Below are 18,749 nucleotides of genomic sequence, written 5' to 3' on the forward strand. Positions count from 1 at the left end.
ATGCAAGAAAAATTAAAAAGTTGCTTGCACAACATACTGTTAGATATAAGCTATCTCCTGATCCTAAATTTTCCACATCTCCTATAAGCATTAAGGATAAAGATTATGATTTTTCTCTTGATCTATCTCATATAGCTATTGTTGAGAAAACACCATTTTGTGGTACTGAAAAAGAAAGTGCTGTAGAACACATGAATGAACTTTCTACTTTGAGTAGCTTGTTTTCTGATGATGTCAAGATGCGTACTTATTTTGTTGCTAAATTTTTTCCTTTCTCATTAAAGGATGATGCTAAAACTTGGTATAATAGTTTACCTCCTGGTTCTATTAATAGTCCAAGTGATTTGCTTGATGTTTTCTTTCGGAAATACTTTCCTGCTAGTGCTCAACATGCTGCCTTGCAGAAAATTTATAGCTTTGACCAGGAAGATGGAGAGAAATTGCCTGAAGCTTGGGCAAGATTTTCCTCTCTTATCAGAGCTCGACCTGGACATGATTTGGAAAAGCATGATTTACTTGATATATTTTATAGTGGACTAACCGTTGAGTCTAGAGCATATTTGGATAGTTGTGCTGGTTGTGTTTTCAGGAAAAGAACTCGGGAAGAAGCTGAAGAATTATTGGCTAAAGTAGGCCGGAATCATGATGATTGGACTACACCTGAACCAACTCCGACACCGATATTGAAGAAGAGGGCTTTAATTAAATTAAATGATGAAGATATGAGAGAAGCCAAGAAATCTCTTAAGGAGAAAGGTATTAAATCCGAAGATGTGAAGAACTTACCTCCCATAGAAGACTTATGCAAGATAATTCCCCCTTCATCCATGATTGAGGTAAACTCACTTCAACGATTTACTAGGGAAGATATTCCGTATTCAAAACCTCCTACTCAATGCTTAGATGAGTTTGATAATTATATAGTTAAGCAAGAAAATTTTAATATGAGAGTAGAGAATCATCTAATGGAAAATTCTCAAGCTATTAGTAATTTGCATGATATTGTAGAGAGAGCCTCCAATGATGTTAAGATGCTTGTTAAACATTTTCATATGGTTCAAACTCAAATTGATCAACTCACTAAAGTGCAAAATGACTTGTTAAAAAATAGTTCTAAAGAGAAACATGCTTATGAAGTAACAACTAGAGGCGGTGACGTGGGCATTACCCTTCGAGTAACCGACGTTGCCCTATCCTGTATTGACTAACTGGAGGCCCATGAAGACACCCGAAGACTAGATGGGCTACTAGGTCGGCGCACCAGAAGATCCCTTGACGGGCAAGACAAGGAAGCGAACAAACAAGGAAAGATTGGATCTAAACTACTGTAAAACTAGTCGTATTCGGTTAGACCTCTTGAGACCTGGCCTCCTATATAAAGGCCAGGAGAGGGGCTGCCGAAGGACAGGAACAATCTTAGCAATCTTAGCCAGGAAAAGCTTAGAGCTAGGTAACCCTAGCAACAGCAATCTCGCCTAGATCTCAGCCGAACTATTCGGCACCCCATTGTAACCCATTATTCTCATCATCAAAGAACAGACAGGCAGGACGTAAGGGTTTTACCTCATCGAGGGCCTCGAACCTGGGTAAATTGCTCTCCCCGCTTGTCTGTGAACCGATGTCTCGTGTCAGCCTACAGGATTTCGTCAACCCTAAGCCCCTATCGGAGGGCATTGACGAGGAGTACCCTCGACAATTGGCGCCGTCTGTGGGAAGCCTGTCCGCACAAGGCAGGTCATCGGCAGCACCAGTTACGTCTGCGGCGTTCTTACTTGAGTCGCCGACGCCAGCAAAGCCAAGAGATCCGGCCCGCTGCGGATCCTTTGAATTCGTACCGTACCGCGAAGAGCTTCACCCGAACCCTATGGCATCGTCTCGCAACACGGAAGCTATTTTCGGTGGCGTCCACTTCGTCGTTGACTCCGGAGGTTTTCTTCGCCTCCCCGGCGCCGGTGCATCCCACTCAAAGGTCGTGCCTCAGGAGGGTATCCCTTCGGTAGCAACCTTAGAGACCTCGCCCAGAGGCATGCGAGAAAGCATCCGTGAAAGTCTCGGCACCGCAGCTGGACAAAGGAAGAGACGGAGGAGCTCACATCGTGAAGAGGAGGGCAGAACAGTAGTCCACTCCCGATGCTATGACATGTCGTCAATCAGAGGACGCACCCGTTCTCCACACCTCTCAGCTACAGAGCAACTTGAGGAGCCATGCTATCTTCACTCTTACTTCGATCCTAAGGATGGCCGGGAGAAGTCCAGCCATCTATTAAGGAACTGCCGACACTTCCTAGAGATTCGACAGTTCTGCGACGACCTTAGAACCGAAGCTGCATCAAGAGTCCGCATAATGGAAGAGAAAGCAAAGTCCTATGGTCATCAGCCAGAGCCATATGTACCAGAACCATACGAACCAATGGAAAAAGATGAATATGTACCAGTCGAAGCATTTCCAGCACTGCGTGGACAAATCAACATGATCCACAAAACCAGCTTTTCAAAAAGAGAAATCAAAAAGTTCTCCCGAGAAGTAAAATACGCAGAAGTGGCCATGATGGATACGCCAGATTTTATCGACTGGTCGGAGCAGAGCATCACCTTCAGCAGGGCGGACCACCCGAAGGCCGTCCCAAGGCCCGGTCACGCGGCCCTTGTCCTGGAAGCGCAGATTGGGGGATACAATATGGGCAAAGTATGTATGGATGGAGGAAGCGGCCTAAACTTGTTATTCGCCAGCACGATGAGGGCGATGGGTCTAACAGTCGACATGCTAAAAGAATCCGACACAGGGTTCCATGGCATCATACCGACTCGACCCGCTTACTCGCTGGGCAAAACATCGTTGGATGTAGTCTTCGGCACGCCCAGTAACTTCAGAAAAGAGAGGGTCGAATTCGAGGTAGTCGACTGAGAATCTCAGTACCACGCCATCCTCGGCAGACCTGCGTTTGCCAAATTCATGGCCGTGCCTCATTATGCGTACCTGAAACTAAAGATGCCAGGCAACAACGGGACCCCAATAACCGTTCATGGCAGTTTCGCTCGGTCAGATAACTGCGACAGGGAATTTCAGAAGATCGCCTCGAAGTTTGGAGCTAAAGAAGAACTCAACGCGATCGACGCCACTACAGATCACACATAGCCACCAGCCGACAATCGAAACGCAAGATCCGACGAGTTTGACACTGCAAAGGAAACCAAGAAGCTGCAGGTGCACCCTACTGACCCGAAGAAAACGGTCAACACCTCGACTGACCTAGCTGTCGCATAGGAAAGCGCGCTCATCGAGTTCCTCCGTGAGCGCTGGGAGATATTTGCATGGGAGCCATCCGACATGCCAGGTATCCCCAGGGAACTCGCTGAGCACGCCCTAAATGTTGACCCGACGGCCAAGCCAGTACAACAGTCGATGCGGCGATTCTCCGAACCAAAAAGAAGGGCAATCGGTGAAGAAGTTAATCGACTCCGCAAGGCGGGATTTATCCGAGAGCTTAAGGAATCTGAGTGGGTGGCTAATCCAGTCATGGTGCCGAAGAAGGACACCACCGCCCTCCGCATGTGCATTGATTACACTAGCCTTAACAAACACTGCCCGAAAGATCACTTCCCATTGCCCAGAATAGATCAGATAGTCGATTCTACGGCCGGGTGCGACCGTCTCTCTTTTCTTGATGCATACTCCGGATACAACCAGATCAAATTGAAGAAAGAGGATCAGGAATTAACCGCGTTTATCACTCCACACGGCGTTTTCTGTTACAACGTCATGACCTTCGGGTTGAAAAATGCGGGAGCTACTTATCAACGCTGCATGCAAGCCTGCCTCGTGGAACAGATCGGGAGGAACATCGAAGTCTACATCGACGATATCGTGGTGAAAACAAAGCACGCAGCCACACTCATCGACGACTTGCGAGAGACCTTTGACAATCTGGACAAGTACAAAATCAAGCTAAACCCCAAGAAATGTTTCTTCGGAGTGCCAGGAGGACAAGTACTTGGGTACTTCATATCAGCCAGAGGAATCGAGGCTAATCCCTTGAAGATCAAAGCTATCCTCGACATGGAACCGCCAAAGAATCTGCACCAAGTGCAGCAGTTGGCAGGCCGATTAGCAGCGCTTAGCAGGTTCATCGCGAAGCTAGGGGAGAAAGCTTTGCCCTTCTACAACCTGATGAAAAAGTCAGAAAAGTTCGAGTGGACGAAAGAAGCACAAGACTCCTTCGACAACTTGAAGAAAATCCTATCGACCTCACCGGTGCTCGTAACTCCGCGTGGAAAGGAGACATTACTGATGTACATAGCCGCTACAGCTCAAGTCTTCAGTAGCGTTTTGGTTGTCGAACGAGAAGAAGCAGGGAGGGTTCACGGTGTGCAGAGGCCCGTTTATTACCTCAGTGAAGTACTTACCCCCGCAAGACAGAGGTATCCTCATCACCAGAAGTTGGCATATGCAGTATGGAGGTCGGCTCGCAAGCTGAGGCACTACTTCACGGAGCACCCGATCAAAGTTGTGAGCGAAGCACCACTAAAGAGCATAATGACCAACCCGGAAGCCACAGGTCGAGTGTCTCAATGGGCTATCGAGTTAGCACCACACGACATAACTTACGTCAACCGAACAGCGGTAAAATCCCAAATCCTCCCAGATTTTGTGGCAGATTGGATCCAATCACAGACACCAGCGACACCCGACATGTCAGGGTCATGGGTGATGTACTTTGATGGGTCAAAGCGGAGTACAGGAGCAGGGGCAGGAGTAGTGCTGATATCACCACAAGGAGATAAAATGAAGTATATACTACGCATGAATTTCTCCCTGCCGACAAACAACGAAGCAGAATACGAAGCACTGCTGCACGGAATGAAAATGGCGAAGGCATGTGGCGCTACGCGCCTAGAGATCTACGGAGATTCGAATTTGGTGGTCCAGCAGTCAATGAACCTGTGCGATGCAGTCAGTGATAACATGGTTGCTTATCGGCAGCTGTATCAGAACATGGAGGCTAAATTCGAAGGATGCGAGCTTAAGCACATCGGCAGAGCCAGTAACGAGGAAGCCGACACTTTGGCAAACATCGGGTCCACATGCTCCCCCATCCCAGATGGAGTTTTTTACGAAGTGATCGCTCAAAGATCAATTAAAGAAAAGCTGTCTGGAAAATCATCGGGTGAAGAGTTGGAAAAAAGCTCACTGCAAAAACCTTCGGCTGAAGAATCTTCAATCCTTTGTTCCGAACAAGTTCTCCTCCTCGAGCCTCTATGGACCGAACCATTCCTAGCGTACCTGTCGAAACAAGAGTTGCCAGAAGACTCTGTGGAAGCTAAGCGAATCGTCAGACGATCAAAGGCCTTCACAGTAATAAATGGTGAGCTTTACAAGCGCAGCATCTCAGGGATCTTCCAAAGGTGCATCGCCATTGACGATGGAAAAGCGCTGTTACGTGAGATACATGAAGGAACCTGTGGGCATCATGCAGGGAGCAGAGCTCTTGTGGCAAAAGCCTTCAGGGCAGGATTTTATTGGCCAACAGCAGCTTCGGATGCTAGGGATCTAGTCATGAAGTGCGATGCGTGCCAACGTTTCTCGTCGAAACCACACGCTCCTGCAACGGATTTAATGACAATACCCTTGGCATGGCCGTTCGCTCAATGGGGACTCGATCAAGTTGGGCCGTTGCCCAGATCATCACCCAGAGGACACACGTACTTACTGGTTGCAGTCGATAAATTCACTAAGTGGATTGAGGCAGTACCAGTGCGAAATCAAAAGGCTGAAACAGCGGTCCAATTCTTTAAAGGAATAACCTGTCGATTTGGTATGCCCCACAGCATCGTCACAGACAATGGCACCAACTTCGATTCTAAGGAATTCAGAAAATTTTGCGATGATGGAGGAATCAAATTGAAATTCGCATCAGTCTCTCACCCCCAGACCAACGGTCAGGTGGAAAGGATCAATGGTTTAATAGGGGATGGTTTAAAGAAACGCCTTAAAGGCGCAGCCGGAGCCTGGGTTGAGGAACTACCATCTGTGCTATGGAGTTTGCGAACCACCCCCAACAGGTCGACTCAATACACTCCATTCTTCTTGGTGTACGGAGCCAAAGCAGTCCTGCCAGCCGACGTCCGATTTGAAGCGCCTCGAGTAACAGCGTACACAGAGTCCTCCTCCAATATCGCGCTACAGGATGCCGTTGATCTCCTTGATGAAGCACGAGATATTGCCTTGGCAAGAACAACGGTCTACCAACAAGCACTGAGAAATTATCACAGTCAACGAATACGCAGTCGAAATTTTAGTGTTGGAGATATGGTACTTCGGCTGAAGCAAAAAAGACCCTTGAAGGTGGAATCCCCATGGGAAGGACCGTACATCATCACCGAAGTGATACCAGGAGGAGCTTATCGGCTCAAAAATCCAGCCTCAGGAAAAGATGTCGAGAATCCGTGGAACATCGCACACTTGCGATGGTTTTATACATAGAATACGATTATTTTTCAACGGCCTACAAGGTTACTTTGCATTATGAATAAAGATCTAATCAGATTTCTATTACCCTTTTTTTTCCTTGCTTCAGGCTTTGACACCCGAACGTAACGTTCGGAACCGTTTTCCATCAGCTCTAACTCCCATCGGGAGCGCTGGCCCAGAAAAAACGTGTTCACACGATGACATTAATTAAATACTCTCTACGAGAGCTAAGATTAATGACACACAAAAACAACCAATCCAAGCCTCGAAAAATACGCGAGTGCTGCAGTCGATGGTTACATTAAGATAAGGCTCAAACAGGTGCACCGTGTGACGAAGCCGAACTTTCACATAAATTACATATCGACTTCGCAATCACATTGCATAAAATACAACGAAGTCGTCGAGTAAGCAGGCTGAACTGATCACTCAGCCGCACTCGACAATAAAATATCAATCAAATCAAAGCGTGCAGCGTACGCAGCAAACAAGTCTTATGTGAAATACAAGGCTATTACATTCATAATCGGGATCCCCGGTCCCAGTGGGCCTTCAGCTCCTTCTCGAGACATGATTCCATCCGAGAAACAATGGTGTGAGCAGGACCTCTAGCAACATCATAGTACGGGCCTAAATCCCTTTCAGTGTTAGCCACGGCTCTTAAATCTAAAGATGGATGGCATGCCAATATGGAAGCAAAAGCAAGCTCAGCACCAGCTAGAAGTTCTTTCCGCACTAGCAGCCGAATCCTTTCTGGAGACTTGAATCGGGTGAACAAGCCAGACAAAGTTTCGGGTGCTTGATCCAGAGGAAACAAGGTGTGCCAAACCATCGTGAGAAGGGCATAGTATTTATCAAAATAGTAATGTGCCTTCATCACCCGGTACTTGAACTTCGCCATAATGACGGCCTTCGGACGATGCTGCCATAAACCATGTGTTGGATGCGCAACGTCGGTCATCGCCTCAACCTCTTCATGAATCTTCCTGTCCTCTTCAGCTGCATCCGAAGCCACGACTGGAAAAGGAACGAATGTTAGAACATTCAAGCTATACCTGGAATCAGAAGGCAGGCTAATACTCACAGTTCAAACTTTCGGTAGCAACATGAAGACCATCAAGAGCGTATTGTTCAACGGCAGTCGCTATTTCTCCTTTCTTCTTCACTAAGGCAGCCATCGCACGAAGGGAAGTAATGTCTTTATTTAGACTAGACACCTGATCACGTAACTGACAAACAAGGCCTGATTCATCGTTACCCGAGGAATTTGGAAAGAGCTCAGCACGGGAAGAAGATGAAGGAATCTGCAGCACGTCCTCACTTCAGACCAAGCATTAATATAAAAAAAGAAAAAAACTCCCATCGGGAGCATTGAGTGCACATCATACAGGCAAAAGGATGTTTGGCAACAGAGCCGAATTTAAAAGCGTTACGAGAATATTTACAACAAATCAAATAACAGTTCAAGGGTTAGCCGACGTTGAACCAGGGGCTGACTCAGGAGCAGGTTCGCCTTGTGCTTCATCCACCAACTTCAGAAGCCGGTTGGCACAAGTTATTGCCGATCTCTTGAAAGGCTCAAGGTTGACTAGATGATTTTCATCATCAACATGCAGCGCCTTGGAAAACTCTTCCAATTCCGATCCCATCCCGTGGCCCATAAGCAACTGGAAAGTAAGAACCGCACCAAACAAGCGGTTGCGACGTTTCAGTACCTCTACAGGTTCGGAGGGATCGATAAGGAAGGCTTCAGCCATCTCGTCGAGAGTCTTGTCCAGCTTCGCCTTAGGGAAGATCATCGAGTATAACTTCGACAGCGCTCCCTTGGACTTCTGCAGCAATCTGAGGATCTGGACATTTGACTCAGCAGCAAGTGACAAGGCGTCGGCCATAGAATCCTCCCGAAGCTGATGACGACGACTGACAGTTAAGTTGGCGGCCTCTGAAAAAGAAAAAAAAAGAATATTAGTAATCAATGGAGAAAGCATCAAGAAAGAGGCGGAGCACTACAAGGATTTTACCCAGTAAACCCTTGATGGATTCGCGGAGGACACCCTCCTTCTCATCAATCGCAGCCGCCGCTGCACGCCTGGCATCTTGATCATCCTTCATTTGACGCTTCAGCCGACTTACTTCTTCCTTCAACGAAGTATTCTCACTTTTGGCATCGGCAGCAAGTCTGTTGGCTTCGACCACCTGATCAGCCGAAGATTTGACAGCCTTCCGAAGTTGTGAATTTTCAGCTTCGAGACGAGTAAATTGTTCAACAAAATCCGCCACAGCATCGACTGTAGCGTAAATTGGCTGCAGCCAGGAAAAAGTCAAGAAGAGTAAGGTGATGGAAATTCAGCAAAGCTTGACAGATTAAAGTACTTACGTGATCGCGGCCAGCCGGCGGCGTGGGAGCATCATCGGAAGGAATAACTCTCGACACTGGAACCTTCTCTACACCCGTTCGGGATGGAGGTGTCGACTTGGCAGGAGAAGGGTTTGATTCTTTAGCCGATGCTGCTCTCTCAGAAGCTAGTTTAGCCCTCTTTGCGAGAGGAACATCGTCGTCATAATCGGCAGAGCTGTTTGAGTACAGCGTGCAGTTAGCATACAAGGTGACAAGAAATGAAAGTAACAAGAGTATAAATGCTCACAAGTCCAGGTCATCTTCGTCCACAAAGAAACTAGTTGAACCCTTCTTAGCAGGAGGAGGCGAAGCAGCTTCATCGGCATCATTATCTCCTCCTTTAGGACTTGATTCAGCCGAAGTGATAAGATCATCATGCACCTGCTTGCGACGTCTGCTCTTGAGAAAGGCGTCATCTTCAGCAGTTTCCTCCTCTTGGACATCGCTGTCCTCAAGGGCGTACTGGGTATCCTCGGTTCCTTCAGAATCGTCATCGTCATCCTCTAACACCGCTCCGCTCTCGGGTGAGGGAGGATAACAGTGGGCGACAACGGGAACCTGCAGAAAGATAGCAAAACGTGTAAGGCACAAACAAAAAGAAGGAGTAGTGACAGTAAACGAAGGACGAAAAGGTTACCTCGGATGGAGGATGCTTGGAGTCATAAGGAGGGCGCGCCGATGTCAGAACGATGGTGTCCTTGGTGCTGAGGCATGTTAGGCGACGAACTTCGTTCTGGAGCTCGCCTGCCGAAATGTCGGCAGAGTTGACCCTCGACTTATCGTTTTTGCTAGCGAAAAGCCGCAGCTGGTGAGGGCGAGACATCAGCGGCTGCACTCGACGTTGCAGGAACACTGAAACTACTTCAGTACCACGCATCGTCATGCCTCCTGAATTCTTCAGAATGACAACTTGCTTGAATAGCTCATCGGCTGTCGCCTTTTCTTCGGGAGAAAGGGCGTTGTTCCAAGATTTCTTCTTGTGAGCCACCAAGACATCGTCAAAAACGGGGAGATTTGAACGCCGCCCAGGAACGACAGGGTCCCGGAGGTAGAACCATTTGTTGCGCCAGCCCTGGACGGATTCCTTCATCGGATAGTCGAAGTAATCGACCTCCTTCCTGACGACAAAGCCGACGCCGCCAACAACGGGGGGGCCGTTGCTATCATTGTGACGCTTCACATAGAAGATCTTCCTCCAAAGGCCACAGTGGGGATCAATGCCGAGGAAAGCTTCACAAACGGTGACAAAAATGGAAAGGTGGAGGATGGAATTTGGGGTCAGCTGCCAGAGCTGAATCCCATAGAAGAAAAGAAGGGAGCGAAGGAACTCGTGCGCCGGAAGAGAGAGGCCACGGAACAGGAAAGCGGCGAACATGACGGTGAAGCCCTTTGGGGGACTCGGGCGAGAAACCTGACCTGGGAGACGAACGTCATCCTCAGATGCGGAGATGAAGCCGAGGGCGCGGAGTTTGTTGATGTCGCGGTTGGTAATGGCAGAGGCGCTCCAGTCGCGGCTAACTTTGGCCGCCTCCGATATGCTGCCGCTCTTCTTCTTGCCCATGGTGGACGAAGATTTTGATGGAGAGGCAGAAGGACAGAAGGCTTGAGGGAGAAGATGAGCAGTGAGCGGGGTAAAAGGTAAAAAGAAAAGAGGCTCCCTATTTATCCCGTAAGAATTTGAGCCCAAACGTGGCCATAACTCCACAAAGCATCGTGGGGAGAGGAGCAGATCTGACTGTACACGTGGCGCTAGAAGAAAGAGTGGAACCGGCGGCCCATTACTCCCACGTCGCGCGAAAAATGAGGAGACGCCTCGATCGCCGCGCGTGCATTAGTTAAAACCTAAAAACTGCCCGCGCAGAACTAGAGTGGGCCCGTCAGGTCAAGTTCCATCAATTGGCCCACAGCAGTTACACGTCAAGTCAAATCCCATCAATTGGCCCACAACTGTGACGTCATATAATTTTTTTTTTATTAAAGGCACTCGATGGAAATATAAAAAGTCATCGGATGAAGGATTTGAGTCCACGCACGGATTGCAAGCATCCGAACCTGGACTCGGGGGCTACTCCCATCGGGAGCGCTGACGCGCACCCGATAAAAAGGAAGACTCGATAGAGTGAGCAGTCGAAGGAAAAAAGGACTGAGTCTGCACTCAAGTGATTACACCCAGACACTCCCATCGGGAGCGCATGATGTACATCTATAAAAGTTTTTGCACTCCAGGATCATGCCCGGGGACTTGATTCTGTGTAGAGTAACGTTGTTTTGCCATCGGCAGTTAACCAACAAAAGTTGGGCACGTTGCTCATTATCCTTTGCGTGAAGAAAATATATCGGATGGCCTATGAAGCCTTGCGAAAAACTCGGCAGAGGAAAGTATTCAAGTAGTACAACTTGAGTCTACGCACGGATTGCAAACATCCGTACCTAGACTCGGGGGCTACTCCCATCGGGAGCGCTGACGCGCACCCGATAAAAGGAAGATGAAGCATAATCAAGATGAATAAGAATAATGAAGGAGAAGAATATCATAAGAGGACATGTATTAGTCTCTACCCGAATTATCTTCGGCTAGACACTCGGGGGCTACTGACGTGGGCATTACCCTTCGAGTAACCGACGTTGCCCTATCTTGTATTGACTAACTGGAGGGCCATGAAGACACCCGAAGACTAGATGGGCTACTAGGTCGGCGCACCAGAAGATCCCTTGACGGGCAAGACAAGGAAGCGAACAAACAAGGAAAGATTGGATCTAAACTACTGTAAAACTAGTCGTATTCGGTTAGACCTCTTGAGACCTGGCCTCCTATATAAAGGCCAGGAGAGGGGCTGCCGAAGGACAGGAACAATCTTAGCAATCTTAAACAGGAAAAGCTTAGAGCTAGGTAACCCTAGCAACAGCAATCTCGCCTAGATCTCAGCCGAACTATTCGGCACCCCATTGTTACCCATTATTCTCATAATCAAAGAACAGACAGGCAGGACGTAAGGGTTTTACCTCATCGAGGGCCCCGAACCTGGGTAAATTGCTCTCCCCGCTTGTCTGTGAACCGATGTCTCATGTCAGCCTACAGGATTCCGTCAACCCTAAGCCCCTATCGGAGGGCATTGACGAGGAGTACCCTCGACAGGCGGTGTCTCTACCCAGGATCCTCTATATACTGAAGGGCATCCCAAAAGAGTTGAACAAGATTCTCAACGAATTGAAACTAGTGCTCATTGTAAGAAAAAGAAGAAGAAACATAAAAATGTTGTAGAATCCTCTGAACCTGTTAATGATCCTAATAGTATTTCTATTTCTGATGCTGAAACTGAAAGTGGTAATGAACATGATAAAGATAATGATAAGAATGATGCTTCTGATAAAGAAGAAGTTGAAGATGAACCTGAAAAGCATGCCAAAAATAAAAAGTATACTAAAGAAGATTTTACTGCTAAGAAACATGGTAATGAAAGGGAACCATGGGTTCAAAAACAAATGCCTTTTCCTGCTAAGAAACTAAAATCAAAGGAAGAAGAACACTATAATAAATTTTGCGATTGGATGAAACCTTTATTCTTGCAAATCCCTTTGACTGATGCTATTAAATTGCCTCCTTATTCAAAGTATATGAAAGATATCGTCTCTAACAAAACGAAAATTCCTAATGAGGAGATTTCCACTATGCTTGCTAATTACTCTTTCAATGGCAAAGTTCCAAAGAAGTTGGGCGACCCAGGTATACCGACTATTCCTTGTTCTATTAAGAATAATTATGTTAGAGCTTCTCTATGTGATTTGGGAGCGGGTGTTAGCGTTATGCCTTTTTCTCTTTACAAGAGACTTTATTTAGATAAGTTGATACCAACTGATATATCTTTGCAAATGGCTGATAAATCTACTGCTATTCCTGTTGGTATATGTGAGGATGTTCCTGTTCAAGTTACTAATAACTGCTTGATATTAACTGATTTTGTTGTGTTGGAAATGCCTGAAGATGATAATATGTCTATTATTCTTGGGAGACCTTTTCTTAACACCGCAGGGGCTGTTATTGATTGCAATAAAGGAAAAGTTACTTTCAATGTTGATGACAAGGAGCATACTGTTTATTTTCCCAAGAGGATTGATAAAGTATGTGGAGTTAATACAATTTCTAATGTGAGAACTATCAAAGTTGGAGCTATTGATTGTCCTATATATGAGCCTAAAGAAGGATATCAAAATATTATGATTGGATCCATATCAATACAATTCAAGGAAAGATTGGTCAGTCGCGAAAGGTGAACTGGATGCATACATAGAGGGGGATGGCCATCATGCAAGGGACGGCACGGAGGAGGCCGAGGAACACCTCGACTTGTCATCCGATGCAGCGAGCTCTTCGCATCAACATTTTGGGCATGAGGAGCCTTCACCCTTTTCTTCTGCACCGGGACCTTATTATGACTACGCCATGTATGATCCACCGGCGAGGAACCCTGACCCTCGCTGGGGTTGAACTCCACTTAGGCCAAAAGCCTAAGCTTGGGGGGAGGTATAGCGGCATCACTCATTCTTTGCATATTATAGTTGCTGGATACTTGTATATACTTGTTTAGCTTCTTAAAGTGGTTTTCTAATAAGAGGGAGATGATATTTGGGGAAGTGCTGCCTGAAAACAGATTCTGGACTGATACCAAAAAACATCTCAAAAACAGCCAGAACGTTATTTTGCGAAGCCAATTTTTGTGCATGTTCCCCAGGTTGTTATCTAACTTTCATTAGTTGAACACTTTTCGAGCTGGGCAGCGGAAGAATTTCTTAAAAATCGATTACTGTACTGCTGTCAAGTTTGACGAATTCCTGCTACTTTGTGTTTATGTGACTCTTCTAGTTTCCATTTTCTTGTTTTGCTTTGTTTCTTTCCTAAAACACAAAAAGACCAAAAAAAAATCTGTTGTTTCTCTTCACCATTTGCTTATTTTGGTTTCTTGCTTTTATTTTGCTTTATTTGCTATCGTTGGTTTGCTATAAGAAAATCCAAAAAGATTTTGCTTTGTTTGCTTGTTTCCTTTTGTTCTTGTTTCCAATTCGAAAACACCAAAAATATTTGCTGTTCTTCTTTGGTTTTGTAAAGTTCATTTTGGAGTTCAATGATCTTCGGTGGCTGGAGCGTGGTTTCATTCCATATTATTCAAGCTACACAAGTGAAAGGCAATAATGACGATCTACGACAATTCGACTGTGGTGAGAGGCTGGTATGAACTCTATTTGTTTTCATTTTTGTACATATACTCATCCATGTGAGCATGCTTAGTTGGTTCATGTGAGGTATATGTCATTTAAGAAAGTCTAGTAGTTCATGATCTCTCATGTTTAGCTCCAGTTTATTAATATGAGTAGCATGTCATGGATGTTTGCTTGCATTGTTTTATTCATAAATAGGTATGACATTGTGGTATCCTCCTCTGAATAATTCATTTGAATCGACTTGGCACATGCTCACGCATGCATATGACTGAACAAAAGTCAATTAAGCCTCGATGATTTACTTTGCCTCAGAGTTCTTGTATCACTTTCATGCCTCCGTTAATTTATTTTGCCGCAAGCATGATTATGACAGTGACTGCTCTCTTGATTGTCGCTCCCCAGTTTATTGCTAGCCTTCACTTGTACTGAGCGGGAACGCTGCTCGTGCTTCCAAACCCCTGAAAACCAAGTTATCCCAAAGTGTCCACCATAAATACCTATGCATGGCATTTCAAACCATTCCAAGTAAATTCTCATGCGCTACCTTTAAACCTTCAAAATGCTTCTCAATTTGTGTTAATGTTTTATAGCTCATGAGGAAGTATGTGGTGTTTATCTTTCAACCTTGTCATTTACTTTTGACAGACTTTCATAATAAGAGCTGGCAACGGGGTGCCCAGCCCCAACTAATAACTTCATTAATAATTCTCTTCACATGTTTTGCTCTGATTCATCAGTAAGCAACTTAATTTTGCAAATAGACACTCCTCCATGGTATGAGATTGATGGAAGGCACCCGAGGATTCGGTTAGCCATGGCTTGTGTAAGCAAAGGTTGGGGGGAGTGTCACCCATAATAAAACTAAAGTACGTGTGTAAACAAAAGAGAAGAGGGATGATCTACCTTGCTGGTAGAAATAACGTCCTTCATGGGAGCCGCTCTTGAAAGTCTGGTTGGCGAGGTAGTTGGAGTACCCATTGATACGTCTCCGACGTATCGATAATTTCTTGTGTTCCATGCCACATTATTGATGTTATCTACATGTTTTATGCACACTTTATGTCATATTCGTGCATTTTCTGGAACTAACCTATTAACAAGATGCCGAAGTGCCAGTTGCTGTTTTCTGCTGTTTTTGGTTTCAGAAATCCTAGTAACGAAATATTCTCGGAATTGGACGAAATCAACGCCCAGGGTCCTATTTTGCCACGAAGCTTCCAGAAGGCCGAAGAGGAGACGAAGTGGGGCCACGAGGCAGCTAGAGCATAGGGCGGCGCGGCCCCTGCCCTGGCCGCGCGGCCCTATGGTGTGGGCCCCTCGTGACGCCCCTTGACCTATCTCTTCCGCCTACTTAAAGCCTCCGTCGCAAAACCCCCAGTACCGAGAGCCACGATACGGAAAACCTTCCAGAGACGCCGCCGCCGCCAATCCCATCTCGGGGGATTCAGGAGATCGCCTCCGGCACCCTGCCGGAGAGGGGAATCATCTCCCGGAGGACTCTACGCCGCCATGGTCGCCTCCGGAGTGATGAGTGAGTAGTCTACCCCTGGACTATGGGTCCATAGCAGTAGCTAGATGGTTGTCTTCTCCCCATTGTGCTTCATTGTTGGATCTTGTGAGCTGCCTAACATGATCAAGATCATCTATCTGTAATTCTATATGTTGTGTTTGTTGGGATCCGATGAATAGAGAATACTTGTTATGTTGATTATCAAAGTTATGTCTATGTGTTGTTTATGATCTTGCATGCTCTCCGTTACTAGTAGATGCTCTGGCCAAGTAGATGCTTGTAACTCCAAGAGGGAGTATTTATGCTCGATAGTGGGTTCATGTCTCCGTGAATCTGGGGAAGTGACAGAAATCTCTAAGATTATGGATGTGCTGTTGCCAGTAGGGATAAAACATTGGTGCTATGTTCAAGGATGTAGTTACTGATTACATTACGCGCAATACTTAATGCAATTGTCTGTTGTTAGCAACTTAATACTGGAGGGGGTTCGGATGATAACCTGAAGGTGGACTTTTTAGGCATAGATGCATGCTGGATAGCGGTCTATGTACTTTGTCGTAATGCCCAATTAAATCTCACAATACTCATCATAATATGTATGTGCATGGTCATGCCCTCTTTATTTGTCAATTGCCCAACTGTAATTTGTTCACCCAACATGCTGTTTATCTTATGGGAGAGACACCTCTAGTGAACTGTGGACCCCGGTCCAATTCTCTATACTGAAATACAATCTCTTGCCAATCTTTGTTTCTTGTTTTCTGCAAACAATCATCATCCACACTATACATCTAATCCTTTGTTACAGCAAGCCGGTGAGATTGACAACCTCGCTGTTTCGTTGGGGCAAAGTACTTTGGTTGTGTTGTGCAGGTTCCACGTTGGCGCCGGAATCCCTGGTGTTGCGCCGCACTACATCTCGCCGCCATCAACCTTCAACGTGCTTCTTGGCTCCCTCTTTTGGTTCGATAAACCTTGGTTTCATACTGAGGGAAAACTTGCCGCTGTACGCATCACACCTTCCTCTTGGGGTTCCCAACGGACGCGTGCTGTACGCGTATCAAGCTCTTTTTCTGGCGCCGTTGCCGGGGAGATCAAGACACGCTGCAAGGGGAGTCTCCACTTCCCAATCTCTTTACTTTGTTTTTGTCTTGCTTTATTTTATTTACTACTTTGTTTGCTGCACTATATCAAAATACAAAAAAATTAGTTGCTAGCTTTACTTTATTTACCGTCTTGCACTCTATATCAAAAACAAAAAAAAATTAGTTACTTGCATTTACTTTATCTAGTTTGCTTTATTTACTGTTGCTAAAATGGGTACTCCTGAAAATACTAAGTTGTGTGACTTCACAACCACAAATAATAATGATTTCTTATGCACACCTATTGCTCCACCTGCTACTACAGCAGAATTCTTTGAAATTAAACCTGCTTTACTAAATCTTTTTATGCGAGAGCAATTTTCTGGTGTTAGTTCTGATGATGCTGCTGCCCATCTTAATAATTTTGTTGAACTATGTGAAATGCAAAAGTATAAGGATGTAGATGGTGACATTATAAAATTAAAATTGTTCCCTTTCTCATTAAGAGGAAGAGCTAAAGATTGGTTGCTATCTCTGCCTAAGAATAGTATTGATTCCTGGACTAAATGCAAGGATGCTTTTATTGGTAGATATTATCCCCCTGCTAAAATTATATCTTTGAGGAGTAGCATAATGAATTTTAAACAATTAGATACTGAACATGTTGCACAAGCATGGGAAAGAATGAAATCTTTGGTTAAAAATTGCCCAACACATGGACTGACTACTTGGATGATCATCCAAACCTTCTATGCAGGACTAAATTTTTCTTCGCGGAATTTATTGGATTCAGCTGCTGGAGGTACCTTTATGTCCATCACTCTTGGTGAAGCAACAAAGCTTCTTGATAATATGATGATCAATTACTCTGAATGGCACACGGAAAGAGCTCCACAAGGTAAGAAGGTAAATTCTGTCGAAGAAACCTCTTCCTTGAGTGATAAGATTGATGCTATTATGTCTATGCTTGTGAATGGTAGGACTAATGTTGATCCTAATAATGTTCCGTTAGCTTCGTTGGCTGCCCAAGAAGAACATGTTGATGTAAACTTCATTAAAAATAATAATTTCAACAACAATGCTTATCGGAACAATTCTAGTAATAACTATAGGCCATATCCTTATAATAATGGTAACGGCTATGGTAATTCTTATGGGAATTCTTACAAAAATAATAGGAATTCACCCCCTGGACTTGAAGCCATGCTTAAAGAATTTATTAGTACACAAACTGCTTTTAACAAATCTATTGAAGAAAAGCTTGGGAAAATTGATATACTTGCTTCTAAAGTCGATAGTCTTGCTGCTGATGTTGATCTTTTGAAATCGAAAGTTATGTCTAGTAGGGATATTGAAAATAAAATTGTTACTACAGCAAATGCCATCCAAGTTATAATTAATGAGAATATAAGATTAATGGCCGAATTGCGTGCTAGGTGGGATAGAGAAGAAAATGAAAAACTAGCTAAAGAGAAAAATGTAGCTAAAGTTTGGACTATTACCACCACAAGTAATGTTGATTCTTCACTTGTTGCTGCACCTCCTACTATTAATAATAAAAGAATTGGTGTTAGCAATGTTTCCACTTCTAATGCAAAGCACGAGAAATTGCCTGAAACTGCTAAAACTGCTGAAACTGCCTGTGATAAAACTGCTGAAATTTTTTCCAACATTGGGGATGATGATCCCATTGCTTTAGATTATAATGGTTTGAATTTTGATGATTGCCACATCTCTGAAGTTATAAAGTTCTTGCAAAAACTTGCTAAAAGTCCTAATGCTAGTGCTATAAACTTGACTTTCACAAAACATATTACAAATGCTCTCATAAAAGCTAGAGAAGAGAAACTAGAGCGCGAAGCCTCTATTTCTAGAAAGCTAGAGGATGGTTGGGAGCCCACCATTAAGATGAAGGTTAAAGATTTTGATTGTAATGCCTTATGTGATCTTGGTGCAAGTATTTCTGTTATGCCTAAGAAAATTTATAATATGCTTGACTTGCCACCGCTGAAAAATTGTTATTTGGATGTTAATCTTGCTGATCATTCTACAAAGAAACCTTTGGGGAAA

The sequence above is a fragment of the Lolium perenne genome, chromosome 5, assembly GCF_019359855.2.
Source record: "Lolium perenne isolate Kyuss_39 chromosome 5, Kyuss_2.0, whole genome shotgun sequence".
Taxonomy (NCBI): domain Eukaryota; kingdom Viridiplantae; phylum Streptophyta; class Magnoliopsida; order Poales; family Poaceae; genus Lolium; species Lolium perenne.